General features: G+C 44.9%; 1 protein-coding gene across 1 annotated transcript in view; it reads right to left on the minus strand.

Annotated features, from left to right (window-relative positions):
• IL20RA (interleukin 20 receptor subunit alpha) overlaps positions 1 to 1668 on the minus strand; it is a 30356-nt gene extending 28688 nt beyond the window's left edge. The window contains exon 1 of the mRNA XM_059700444.1: positions 1356 to 1668. The gene's annotated coding sequence lies outside the window, so the exon portion shown is untranslated. The remainder of the gene's footprint in view (positions 1 to 1355) is intronic.
• Between the last annotated feature and the right edge of the window lie 12934 nt (positions 1669 to 14602).

Here is a 14602-nt window from a genome sequence, read left to right on the forward strand (position 1 = left end):
TTCTGGGTATTTATTCGAAAAGATATAAGTGCCCCTATGTTCATAGCAGAATTATTGACGATAGCCAAGATATGGTAACAACCTGTGTCCATTGATGGATAAAGAAGATGCAGGGTGTATGTAATGGAATACTACTCGGCCATAAAAAAGAACGAAATCTTACTATTTGTAACAATCTGGATGGACCTTGAGGATATTATGCTAAGTAAATAAAAATATTGTATGATTTCACTTACATATGGAATTTTTAAAAGCAAAACAAATGAACAAACAAAACAAAACTGAACTCATAGATACAGAGAACAGACTGGTGGTTGCCAAAGGGAGGAGGGTTGGGGGGTGGGCGAAATGGATGAAGAGGATGGAGGTACGAACTTCTAGTTATAAAACAAGTCATGGGGATGAAATGTCCATCATGGGACTGTCATCAATAACACTGCAATAACGCTGTGTGGTGATAGACGGTAATAGGCTTACGTGGTGATTATTTAGCAACGTATACAAATGTGGAATCATCATGTTGTACATCTAAAACTAATGTAACATTCTATGTTAATAAAAAGGGACACCCAGAAAAATAATTTTTTTCTCTCTACCAGAAATACAGAAGAAAAACAGAAATGTTAGTGAATCATCTGGTTACTGGAGTCCAGCTGGTAGAGTTTAAACTTAAAAACAAAACCGAAAACACAAGGTAAGCTCTTCCCAGAAAATCAAAATGCACAGCATATCTCCTTTCATGGTCGTACCGGAAAAGGAAAAATTGACGTGCCCAGGAGAGTGGATCTTAACTTTTAAAACATTGCTTTTTTTCTAGACCCCGTTCCTTCGGATCAGACCCTTTCTGGGAGGTTTTTCTATTTTTCGTTTTCTTTTTTATTGTATTTACTGGGGTGACATAAAGCGCAGACCACCTCTAGCTGCGGGGAGTTCCCTGTTTAAGCGCACAGGTCCCGCAGGTCCGGGGGCCAAAGCGCGCAGTCCGCCCGGTACCGGCGCGGGCGCGGGGGGCGGGCGAGGGCGTTCCGCAGGGTCACCGTCTCCGACTGCAAGTTATGAGCGGTGGTAACCGCACCAGCTTCCTCCACCCGACGGCAACCCCCGCCAGAGAAAGTGTGAAACGCGGCGTCGGGCAAACTTGACCCAGAACCAAGCCCGGGAGTGACGGCGGTGAGTTTCTCCCTGGGGCTCCCCGCGCAGACCGCGCGCCTCCCGCTCGGCTCCCGGAAAAGCAAACCCCGCGGGCGGGAGCGCAAAACCCCGCGGGCGGGAGCGCAAAACCCGCGGACGGGACGGACTCGACTGGGCCACGACCGGGTCCGGAGTCAGGCGGCGCCCGGGGGCCATGCACCTACCTGCGCGTCCCCACGGCGCGGCCGTGAGCAGCAGCAGCAGCCGCGGCAGCAGCAGCGCCTGGGCCGCGCGGCCGGGCGCCGGGGCCCTTCTGGCCGCCAGGTTCGCTGGGGTTCGGGAGCCCGACAGAGGCGGCGTGGCCGGGTCACATCTCTGCGGGCGACCAGCAGCGTCGTACGTCCCCTCGGGCCGCAGCTGGCGTCCGCGCGGCTTCCCCTCTGCGCCTTGGACCCGCGGCTCCGGCTGCGCCGGCGCTCCTGGAGGCCCAGCGCCCAGGGAGGCGGTGCCAGGTCCGCGCCCCACCCGCGTCCCGCCGCAGCCCCGAGCGGGATACCAGGGAGAGGGGAGGGTCCAGGCGGTTCCTGGTCCCCAGCCACTCATTGTTAAAGTTCTGAGCGTGTGAGAGTTTATCTTCCCAGCCACGGAGGCCAGGTAACACCTCACTCCAGCAAAGTGGAGGCCCGCACCGTGAAAAGTGATTCTGGGATGCCTCATGGTCACCTCCCTAAAACTTTTGAAATGTTAAAGATGGGTGCTGGAAGAAGAGTGAAATGGATTATTTATACTGTCAGGCACTCCGCCATGCATTGTATTTTTATTTCATTTAATCCTCGCCACTGCAATTAGGGATTGTCCCATTTTACAGATGAGGAGAGGGAGGCTCAGAAAGTGAGGTGTCAGCCTGGATGAAGTCTCCCAAGTTCGTGAGCAGTGTCGTGGGGACTTCCAAACAGGCTGATTCTAGGTCCCATGGTCTTTATAGTGGGAGGGCAAGGGCAGGGGTTGCAATTAAGAAACGTGTTGAAATAGCATGAGGAAAACCTGAGAGCAGGCTCGGCTCCAGTCTTTGAAAGGAGTTGTAAAGATTGGGCACATCCTGAAAGTAGAATAAACGATTTACTTCAGATGTGTTACATCTCTTTCCCTCACAAATACCTGTTTTCAGATGTACAAATAAAGAGAAATGAGCCTAAAATTAGATCAACTACTTTTATCTTAGAAAAAAAAAGAATCTTCAGTGATTGAAAAAAAGATTTTATTTTTTTTGGTGGGAGGGAGTGAGAGGTTGGTCGAGATTTTCAGAGTCCCCTAAATATGCTACCGCCCTCTTCCCAGAAAGAATTGGGAACAGGATGAATCCAGGTCAGGTTGTCCCTTTGGCCGGGACTTGGCTTTGTGATGCAGAACCTAAGACTGCAAACTACATTTCTTGTCAGCGGGTCCTTTAGGTTCAGCCAATAGGGGGCGCTGAAAGGGAGAGGAGGAGCAGAGACTTACAGCTTCCTATTTGCTGTTCTTGTCAGCAATATCCCACAGGGTCTGTATTTTGGCGGGAGCAGCTGCCAGTTTCCCGTTTCTTCCTGTGTAGCCAACATCAGCCTTGTTGCACTGCCTCAGAGATACCAGCGATGGCTGGCCGGGCCCCATTCCCAGAGGTCTGAGTTCCAGTTTCCTGGCCTCCTCTTCCAGGATGTAACCCCCTCGTCTTCCCTTTGTTCCTTCAGCCCTAGAACTGCTTTCTGTAGTTACTCTGTGTCTCAGTTTCAGAAGCCCCTTTTTACTTTTTTCTTTTAGTTCTCCAACACCCGTTTAACCAATTCCTCATGGCAAATTCTTTTGTTAAAGTAAATTCGTCTGTTTTCCTGGCTGGACTCTTACTGGTTCACTAAGACTTTAGGAAGGATTGAACGTCTTAGGAAAGACTCTAGGGGTTATTAGTACATCATCAGCATTGAAAGGGTTAGCTAGGTAGTTTAGGCAGGTTTAGAACGTTTTAGGAATGAAAGGGGTCTATGGGAGAGGAATACATAATAGAGACTGGAAGATGCCAGGGTGTTTATCTGACTTGCGCGGAGGATAGAGAAATGGCATAGGCAAATAGAAATAGACCTGGCCCGTGCTATTAAGACAGCCATAAACCAAGGGGATCTTGGGCCTGAGACCATAAATTAGGCCAAAAGTAGCCCTGACCTGAGTATCTGGGAGGGCCATAAGATAAGGTTTTCTCTGCCAACACAACTGGGAGAGCTATAAGATAAATCAAAAGTGACTCCAACAAGATAAGGGGGAGAGAAGGTGTGGACACCACGTGGGCTTTGAGCTTTAAAACGAATTCTGTCTAGCAGAATGACCAATAAGAAGAGGTCAGGTTTAGACAAAGAAGTGCAGCCTATTTAATGGCTCAAGACAAAGAAAGCAGCGGTCACCCTTCTCAGGGGCCCCCCTGTCTGTCCAGGAGGGACAGAGTCTTAGGTTTAGAATTAGGTTTTAGAGGTAGTGTCTGCTTGCAATGTTTCTGTACTTTTCGCCTATCACCTTTCGTCCATGGCTTCATTCTTTGAAACCATCGAGACAAAAACCCGGGAATTCAGGTTGTTCCAGTTCAATTTTCACGTTTCAGCATTCTCTTGAGTTTCTGTTCTTACTAACTGTAAATTACATTAGTTTAGCTCCATCATTATCATTTTAAGTCTAGTGGATTAAATATGATTCATATTTGCCACAAATATATTTTGGGCCAATTATTATTTGGTATCTAAGCTTTAGGACCTGTATGCATTTCTGTTCAAACATGAATAGTTCATGGCCCTAAAGGGGTTAAAGCAGACATATGCATGGCCCTTCATCCCTTCTCCCTGACGCTTCTTAACTTGAGTAGTAACAGTTCGTTGTTCCCTCCCACTAGGAAGTGGAAGTGGGTAGGGTACCTGGGACTTGGAGTTCTTTCCCCATAAGTGGGCTACCCCTTGCTTCCCCCTTGCTTCCGAGCCAGTAGTCTTCTGTGTGTTCCTCCTTCCCTCTGTCCCTTGGTCCTCAGGTTCCCCTTTCACTTGGCAGACAGCAGTCAGAATTTCACGGGTCTCATTCTTGTTAAACTCACCACTCTGCACTCAGCATGCCTGTGGTTTTCCTAAGCTGAGTGTGACTTGAGCAACTGCTAGGTGTTCAATTGGTGTTTTCCATGCATTCAATTAAAGAATGCAGTTGTGACTTTTCTTTTGTCTTTACCTGTGACCCAGAACTCACCTCAGGGACTTTCCTTTGTCCCTTTAAATTCTTACCCACCCTGTGAACTTCCTAGTATAAATCCTGCTATACCCTTCAGGGGATTCTTGAAATGACTCAGCACATTTAAATGGATATTTTCTTCTACTCATAAAGATTATAATCCTTCAGCATGATTTACCATGCTGAGATCTTAATTTTTGGAGCCCAATATATAGATTTTAGGGCTCTCTGATCAGAAAGGCCATTCTTCAATACCTCCCACCCCCAATCCCAACACTAATACCACAAACAAAAAATACAAACTTTTCCTATTCCAGTTTAACTCTAAATGGTTTCCAGGAATAATATTAATAATGCAAAATTATCCTCTTTTCTTCCTCCTCGTCCTCCTCCTCCATCATCATCATCATCATCATCATCATCATCATCATCTGAAGTTACTGATTTCCTACTTTGAGCCAGGTATTTCACATTTACTGCCTTCTCAGATCCTTAAAACAGTTCTGTGAATTACATGTTACCCCGAGTTACAAAATGAGGAAACATGCTTGGACAGTTCATTCACTTAATAAGTAACAGAACTGGAACTGAATCCTGGTTAATCTAATTCCAAAGTCTGTGTTTTTAATGGCTTCCTTATATGCTTTTTGCACTTAAGAGAATAAAGCAGATACTTTTGAGGGGTGAACTGTGAAATAGCACACATGTTGAGATGTATATACCGTATTTATTAATTTAAGAGAGTGCAGCATTGGTGTGATTTCCATATCGTAAACTCCGTGGTGAATGGTGACAGATACTCATTTCTGGGCACTCAAATATTGCAAGGACAGGTTCAGAATGTGCTAAGGTGACTGCTCCAAAAGTAAACCTGAAAGTTAGGGGGCAGGTGGCAGTTAGAGGGGAAGAGTTGGCAAGGTACAGTTCTCTGAAAAGAATTGGGCGTCGGGACAAATTTGAGAAATTTTGAGAGATAATAAGCATCCAGTACTGAGACTTCTTCAATCCTTTTAGTCTACTCTGCCCTCCCCTGTGGATATTTGAGGCCACAAGCAATTTTTTATATTATGTTGTCTGCTTAAGTCCAAATAATATCTAATATTTAAAATCCTATGGAATGCTATCTCATCATATGTTTCTCAACTTTTTTCCATTTTTTGAGAAGTGGTTCATACATTTTAAAAGATTTTGTAATTGTGAAGTATAATACACAGAGAGAAAAATGCACAAAGATAGATGTTATATATAGCTCAATGAGTTATCCCAAAGTGAAAGAAAGCATTGATAAGCATCACTCAAGTTAAGAATGAACGGCGCTAACCCTCCAGAGGCCCCTCTCCGAACCCTTCATTTCTTTGCCAAATCAGTGTGCATTCCCTTATACCTGGTTTCTCTCACTCAACTTTATGCTATGAGAGTCATCTATGGTGTTGCTTATAGTTGTGTGTAGTGTACTGCTGTGAAGTATGACTATGCCACAATTTATTTATTCATTCCATTTTGGATGACTTTAGATTGTTTCTGGTTTGGAGCTAATAACAATAGTGCTGTTTTGAAATGCTCATTGTGTCTCTTGCATAAGTGCACAAGTTTCTGCCAGATACATACCAGAAGTCTTATTGCTGGATCATAGGAGAGACATAATTTTACCTTAATAATGCCAAACCTGTTTGCCAAAGTAGTAGAAACAACATACCTGCTCATCAGCTATAATGAGTGTTTGTCTTCCACATTCTTGCCAACACTTGGTATTTTCAAGCTTCATGATTTTAACCATTTTAGAGGGTATGTAGTGGTATCTCATTGTAATTTTCATTTTTCTGATGATTAATGACATTTAGAACTTTTTTGTAATTTTATTATCCATTTGTGTTGTGATCTGATCAAGTTTCTTGCCTATTTTTTTCTGTTAGATTGTCTTTTTATTTTTAATTTGTTTGAAGGAATTTGTTACACATGCTGCATATGAGGCTTTTGGCAGTTATATATGTTGCAGATACTTTTCCTCTTGTTATGGCTTGCTTTTCTACTCACTAGAGTAATAAACGAAGTTCTTAAGTGTAATTACTCTAACTTAACAATTACTTCTTTTATGATCATTATATCTATTGTCCCATTAAAAAAAAAAAATCTTATCTCAACCTCAAGTTATGAAGATATTCTTCTAAGTTATCTCCTAAAAGTTTTACTGTTTTATTTTTCACATTTCAAATTAGGATGTACCTAGAATTTATTTTTATATATAATATAAAGTAGGGGTTTAAGTTTTAAAACCCTATTGACCTGCACTTCTTCCTGAAAAACCTTCCTTTCTCTGAAGCTCTTTAGTTCCATCTTCTTCATAAACTAAATGTCACACAGGAATAGGTCTGTTTATAGACTATACTATGTTCCATTGTCCTGTCTATTATTATTCCAATACCACCCCATCTTAATTACTTTGTCTTTTTGCTAGTAGTGCAAGTGCCCTTATTTTGCTCTTATGTGAGTATCTTCTATGTTTTGTGCTTATACACTTTCTAGTTCCCACAGAACAACAGGCTTGGTTTTATTTTAAGTATTTTTGTTTTTATTAAAGCATAGTATACATAAAACAAAATGCATAAAACACACCCATCTTAAGCTTTTCATATATACACAGCCATGTTACCAACTTCAGAATATAGAATACTAGAGGCCCAGTACATGAAATTTGTGCAGGGTGGGGGGTCCCCTCAGCCCAGCCTGCACCCTCTCCAATCCAGGACCCCTTGACGGATATCCGACTGCCGGTTTAGGCCCTAAACCGGCAGTCGGATATCCCTCTGACCATCTGGGACCACTGGCTCCTAACTGCTCACCTGCCTGCCAGCCTAATCACCCCTAACCACCTCTGCCTGCTGGCCTGATCGCCCCAACTGCCCACCCTTGCTGGCCTGGTCGCCCCCAGCTGCTCCTCCCTACTTGCCTGGTCACCCCCAGCCTGGTCACCCGCAACTGCTCCCCCTGCCAGCCTGGTCGCCCCACGCAGCCTGCTGTTCAGTCGTTTGGTTGTCCCTCACTAACCCCCCTGCCAGCCTGTCGCCCCACGCAGCCTGATGTTCAGTTGTTTGGTTGTCCCTCACTAACCCCCCTGCCAGCCTGTCGCCCCACGCAGCCTGCTGTTCAGTCATTACTGTTACTGTGACAGTGTCCCAGACAATTTGCATATTCCTTTATTATTAGTACTAGAGGCCCGGTACACTAAAATTTGTGCACTCGGGGGGAAGGGGGGGGTCCCTCAGCCTGGCCTGTGCCCTCTCACAGTCTGGGACCCCTCAGGAGATAACGATCTGCTGGCTTAGGCCTGCTCCCGGGTGGCAGAGGGCAGGCCCAATCCCTAGGTGCAGCCCCTGGTCGGGCTCAGAGCAGGGCCAATTGGGGAGTTGGGGCGCCGCCCCTGTCATGCACAGAGCAGGGTGGATCGGGAGGTTGTGATGCCACCCTCAATCACGATCAGGGTAGGGCTGATTGGGGGGTTGGGGCACCGCCCCCTTTCACACTCAAGGCAGGGTCGATGGGGAGGTTGTGGCGCCACCCCCTGTCACGCACAGAGCAGGGCCAATCAGGGGGTTGGGGTGCTGCCCCCTGTCACTCACAGAGCAGGGCCCATCAGGGGGGTTGGGGCTCCATACCCTGTCACGCACAGAGCAGGGCCTATCAGGGGGTTGGGGAGCTCCCCCTGTCACGCACAGAGCAGGGCCGATCAGGGGGTTGGGGGGATCCCCCCTGTCACTCACAGAGTAGGGCCGATAGGGGAGTTGGGGCACCGCCCCCTGTCACACACAGAGCAGGGCAGATCAGGGAGTTGGGGTGCCTCACCCTGTCACACACAGAGCAGGGCAGATCAGGGGGTTGGGGTGCCACACCCTGTGACACTCAGGGCAGGGCCGATGGGGAGGTTATGGCTCTACCCCGTCACACACAGAGCAGGGCCTGTGGGGTGGGGGGTTGGGGCACCGCACCCTGTCACACACAGAGCAGGGCCAATCGGGGTTGGGGCGCCGCACCCTGTCACACACAGAGCCGCAGGGCGATCAGGGGGTTGGGGAGCTCCCCCCTATCAGGCACAGAGCAGGGCTGATCAGGGGGTTGGGGCGCTTTCCCCTGTCACGAACAGAGCAGGGCCGATAGGTTGTGGCCCCACCCCCGTCACACACAGAGCCGCAGGGCGATCAGGGGGTTTGGGCGCTGCCCCCTGTCACGCTGATCCCGGTGCCGGGAGGCATATTACCCTTTTACTATATAGGATAGAGGCCTGGTGCACGTGTGGGGGCTGGCTGGTTTGCCCTGAAGGGTGTCCTGAATCAGGGTGGGGGTCCCTACTGGGGTGCCTGGCCAGTCTGGGTGAGGGGCTGAGGGCTGTTTTCAGGCTGGTGGATGACTGAAGCTCCCAACCGCTCCTTTTTTTCTTTTCTTTTTTTTTTATTCTGGGCCAGCTTTAGCTCTGAGGCTCCAGCTCTTAGGCCTCCACTGCTGAAAGCAGGTATCTGGTTTGTTTCGGTTCTATAATTGAAACAATGTATAACTCCAGCTCTGAGATCCCGGCTGGCTGAAAGCAGGTTTCTGGGGTTTTGTTTAGTTTCTATATTTGTTACAATGTTTCAAACTGCAGGCTCAGAGGCCGGCAAGGCCGGTGGGGAACATTGGTTTCCACCGTCACTGAAGCAAGCAAGCCTCATGTTAGTTTCAAGCTGCCTGGCTGCCGGCCGCCATCTTGGCTGGCAGTTAATTTGCATATCACCCTGATTAGCCAATGGGAAGTGTAGCTGTCGTACGCTAATTACCATGTTTCTCTTTTATTAGATAGGATAGATTTCCAGAAGATTCCCTCACTCTCCTTCTCAGACCTCTCTAATATAGGGATCACTATTTTGACTTCCATTACCACTTGATTCATTTTGACTCTTCTTTACCCTCCAATTAATGGAACCATACAGTATGTATTCTTTTGTGTCTGCATTTTTCTGTTTAACAGAATGTCATTGAGGTTCCTTCATGTTGTTACATGTATCAGTAGTTTTTATCATTTTTTTTTTTTTATTGCTGGGAGTGTTCTGTGATATGTTTTCAGTACCGACATTTGTTCATTTTTATGCTGAAAGCAAACATGAGGTTTCTAGGACAGAGATCAGAGTTATACCTTTTTCATCTCATGGCACACATAAACTAATTACTAGAATCCTGTGGCACACCAAAAATTTTTTTTGCCAATCTGACAAAAAAATAGGTATAATATGATTCAGTCACACCAGACAACTATTGTGTTGGATGCTGTCATTTTTTTTTTATTTTGTATTTCACAAATGAAGGGAAAGGAGGTGATTGACGCTGACAAAGTAGGTATTGCATGTTTTAAAAATTCTCGCAGCACAGCAGTGCAGCACACCAGTGCAGCACAGCAGTGCAGCACACCAGTTGAGAACTGCTGACATGCAGCAGTAACTGTATCAGTCCTCCAGGCTCCATTCTTTTCTCTCAGTGATGTGATGAGAGCCACATGGATGCTGTGCATGCACCACAGCCAAGGAAGCCCCAAATCAGGAATGTGGAAGTTTTTACAGGCCGCTCACTGCTTAGCTGCCACTCTCACTTTCTGAGAAAGGGAGGGAAACTGTCTCCCTAATGTCAACAAGTACTTTGGAAAATCAATGAATTCTCATCGCAGGAAGGCAAAGGGGAAAGTCCCTGCCCTGGATTGCAAACATCTGGCTTTGGGGAAGGTTAGTTTTATTATCCTTTGAGTGGGAACATATGACTCCAAGTCTAACTCCCTTGCAAATGTGAGGAGCAAGGGAGTCTGGGGAAGACTTGTTATAAAGTTACAGTAAGAAAATGTGATAGACTAAAAGATTAATGAAACAATAGATAGAGTCCAACATTTATGGACGTTGGGTAAATGACAAAGGGGGTATTTTAGATTAGTGGGCAAAGAATGGGATTTTCAGTGAATTATGGAAAATTGGGTATTTACCTTATTTCACACCACATACAAAAATAAGGTGCATTTAAGAGTTGTTATGGGTTAAACGATATCCCCTCTCCCTCAAGTTCATATGCTGAGGTCCTAACTCCCAGTTGCTCAGAAAGTGACCTTATTTGGAAATAGAGTTGTTGCCCATGTAATTAGTTAAGTTAGGATGAGGTTATACTGGAGTAGAGTGGGTCTGTAATCCATATAACTCGTGTCCTTAAAAAAGGGAAAAATTTGGATGCAAATATGCACATGGGGAGAATGCCATGTGAACAGAAAGGCAGAGATTGGGGTCATGCATCTACAAGCCCAGGAACACAAAGATTGCCAATAAGCACCAGAAGCTAGGGAGAGGCATGGAACAGAGTTCCCCTCACAGCCCTCAAAGGGAACCAGCCCTGCCAACACCCTGATTTCAGATCTCCGGTGTCCAGAACTGTGAGACAATAAATCCCTGTCAGTTAAGCCACTTCGTTATGGCAGCCCTAACACACCGATCAGTCACTAAATGTGAAGGCAAAACTGGAACAATTTTAGAAGAATATGTATAGAATATTCTCTCTATATTCTGGATACTAGGCAAATTTTTAAGAAAAATATTTTTTAAAAATATTTTTTTATTGATTTCAGATAGGAAGGGAGAGGGAGAGAGAGATAGAAACATCAATGATGACAGAGAATCATTGATCAGCTGCCTTCTGCATGCCCCACACTGGGGATCAAGCCAGCAACCCGGGAATGTGCCCTTGACCAGAATCGAACCTGGGACCCTTCAGTCTGCAGACTGGCACTCTATCCACTGAGCCAAACCACTAGGGCAGGGGTCCTCAAACTTTTTAAACAGGGGGACAGTTCACTGTCCCTCAGACTGTTGGAGGGCCGGACTATAGTTTTAAAAAAAACTATGAACAAATTCCTATGCACACTGCACATATCTTATTTTGAAGTAAAAAAAAAAAAAAGGAACAAATACAATATTTGTATTTGCATGTGGCCCACGGGCCGTAGTTTGAGGACCCCTGCACTAGGGCAAGAGCATTTTTAAGTAAGGGATTTGTGATGTTGTTTTGATCACTTCTTTCTGTTGTGAGACTGAGAACTACTATGGAAAATGGAAACAGTACTCTTAATAAAAACAATGACTTCTGGAAGGGTTTATAAATAGACACAGAATTTACTCCAATCAGTACTATAAAGAATAGTGGTAATAAAGAAGATGAAAATCCTTGCAAATGTTGAATGACTTTGGCATGCATGATCACCAAAATAGTTCTCAATGCAACAACTGTTGCTGTAATAATTCAGCTGGTGGTTGCATCTGCCAGACATGCTAATTAGCCAGAGTATGTGAAAAGAAACTAAAGAGTCCTGTTTTCTGGTAAGAAAGACAATACTACAACACTAATAATCTACTTCGGTCCAAATCTGGAGGTAGTTTGGCTTTACTGTGTTGTAGCATAGTTCCCCCTGCTGGGTAATCTAAGGAATTTAGATCTGAAGAGTATGCTACTATCCACATTCTTGACTCTTTGCGTTTGCCTTGAAATAAATTATTTGTAAATAGTGGCATTTTGTAATTATATGACACTATTTTTACTGTGGGTCTGAATTTCTAAAGCTTGACCGTAATTAATGTATGTACTCTCCTGTCTAAAATATGAAAGTTGAGCTTAGGCTCATAACTTCTTTTCATCTTTAGAAATAGAATTAAATTGCTTTTCTATATAACTAGAGGTCCAATGCATGAGATTTGTGCAAGAGTAGGCCTTCGCAGCCCGGGCTTTGTCCGGAAGGTCATCTGAATGGTCCTTCCGCTGTTTGGCCATTGGGTTGATTTGCATATTATGCTTTTATTATTATAGATAGATTATTTTTATGTAACTCCATACAATCTTATCTTTAATTTCCTCTGGAATCTTGATTTCACACAATAGTTATCTTTATCACTTGCTTTTCTCTGTGTTTGGAATGTTCATCCCGATATATACGTGATCTGACCCCTCAATTCAGGTTTTTGTTCAAATGTCCTCAGAGAGACCTTTTAAGATCACCATTCAAAATAGCACCAATCCCTTTGTCAAATTCTATGCCCTTACCTGTTTCACTTTTCTTTTTAGCATTTACCATGACTTGGCATTAAGGGATGTCTATAGGTGTGCGTGCATACATGTTTGTATACATTACTGTTTGTCTTCTCCAATAAGAATGGAACCTCCAAGAGGGTCAGAATACCTCCTTTGCTCACTGCTGGCACCTAGCAGGTACACAATAAACATGTATTGGATGAATGACAAACTTTATTTTTTTATTTTTTGAAATAAGAACTTGATTATTTATTCATTTATTTTTAAATTCTTTATTGTTGAAAGTATTACATATGTCTCCTTTTCCCCTCATTGACCTCTCCCAGCCCACTTCTGCCTCCCAGCACAGGCCCTCACCCCCCTATTGTCTGTGTCCACTGGTTATGCTTATATGCATGCGTACAAGTATTTTGGTTGCTCTCTTACCAACCCCCACCCCCGCCTTCCCTCTGAACTTTATTTTTAAAATTACAATGTAATTTTGCATTTTCTCAGATGTTGAACATTAGCATTTATTAACATTTATGATGCAATTTAAAACAGTGCAACTCTAGAGAGAGATGATTGTCCTGAAAGGAAAAGCCCAGGAGAGAATATGGAAGGATATTGGTAGAGCCTGGTTAGTCTGAGTTCAGAATCTTCCTGGAGTTTCAAAGGGTTCCCGGGCGTCGAAGGACAGAAGCAGAAAGTCAGGATCCAGAGCGGTGTGAGCTCCGTTCCTTCTACTCCTGTGTGCCTGGCCCCTCAGAAGTGTGCCCAGCCAGCCACTGGATGTCACTGTTCTCATGCTTCTGAGTCTGGGTGTCCTGCAGGCCTATCCACACATGAGTATGCAGCGTCCCAGTTTACAACCCCGACACAGGGTGCAGGCCTCCTCAATAGGGGATCACTTACTTTTCCTCCATAAAATTGATTTTCAGATCTGAGCAGCACAGAAAGGTTTAGAGGAGATGAGTGATCTCAGTTTTACTCTCCACCCTAGAACAGTGCTCAGAAGGAACACGGAGCCATTTACCTTTCAGTCAAGAGTGACTGACTCTTCTGCAGGCCCAGACCTGTAAGCAAGGACTGGAAATCACTGGGGTTTCACAGGTAGTTTAGATTACATTCAAAGATAACACCAAAATCCTTCCACTGGAAAAAAAAAGAAACCAAGAAATGAAAAACAAGGTTTAATGACCAAAACATAAAAGTTGCTGTCATTTTGAAAGAACTTCTTAACCACACAAGATTACAGTTTGACTCAGAATTATATCTTTAGCCAGTCCCTGTAAGATTTTCAACCTAAGGCATTACCTGTTCATCTCCCATACTTAAAATATAAATGTCAATGTAATGAAGCAAGCAAGTTGCCACAGCCTGCTTCCCCATTACTTCTTCCCTGCCCCCTTGGGGCATGTGCTCACATTCACCATTCGTATCAAGGTATGAATGATCATAGGAACTCTCTATACTCCCAGTAGGAGTACTTCCTTTAAAATTCAATGATTCAACAATTATTTACTGAGTACCACCTTCTAATTACTGAACTCTGCGTTAGGAGCTGGGGACACAGCAGTGCCACACCACATAACGTCCCCTTTACTGTGGAGCTCGTATTCTAGTGTTTAAATAGAAATTAAGATTTTAAACTAAAGGGAAATCTCCCACATGGTTTTGGTAGCACGGTGAGTAAATAAGCCTCTAGTGAGTGCCACCGCACCCCCATGCCAGCTCCTGCAGCCGCCTTGAAGAGGCTGTTTGCTGCATGCCCATGTTGGCTCTCTCCCGTCGGTTCGCAGCTAGCCAAAGAGAATTTTTTTTAAGGCAAATTTATCTTGTAGCTTTCTTGCTACAAGAACTGTGTCTCATTACTCTTATGATAAGAACCGTGGACTCCACCATGGCTGTGATTTGGCCCCTACCTGTTTCTCCAGCCTCACCTGGCACCATCCTTCACCTTGTTTCTTCTCCACTGCCTAGAGATCTATTGGCCATTTCTCAGTTCCTGTCCTTGCCAGGCACTTTTCCTCATCAGAGCTTCTGCAGATGCTTCTTCCTTTGGCTGGAAGCTTCTGTAACCATCCCTTCGTCCCCTTCACATACACATTCACCCTTCATTGTCTGCTTGAACTACAGTCACTTCTGCAGTGAAGCCAGTCCCCTAGATTGATCAGGTTTCCCC

This window comes from Myotis daubentonii, chromosome 6, assembly GCF_963259705.1.
Source record: "Myotis daubentonii chromosome 6, mMyoDau2.1, whole genome shotgun sequence".
Classification (NCBI taxonomy): domain Eukaryota; kingdom Metazoa; phylum Chordata; class Mammalia; order Chiroptera; family Vespertilionidae; genus Myotis; species Myotis daubentonii.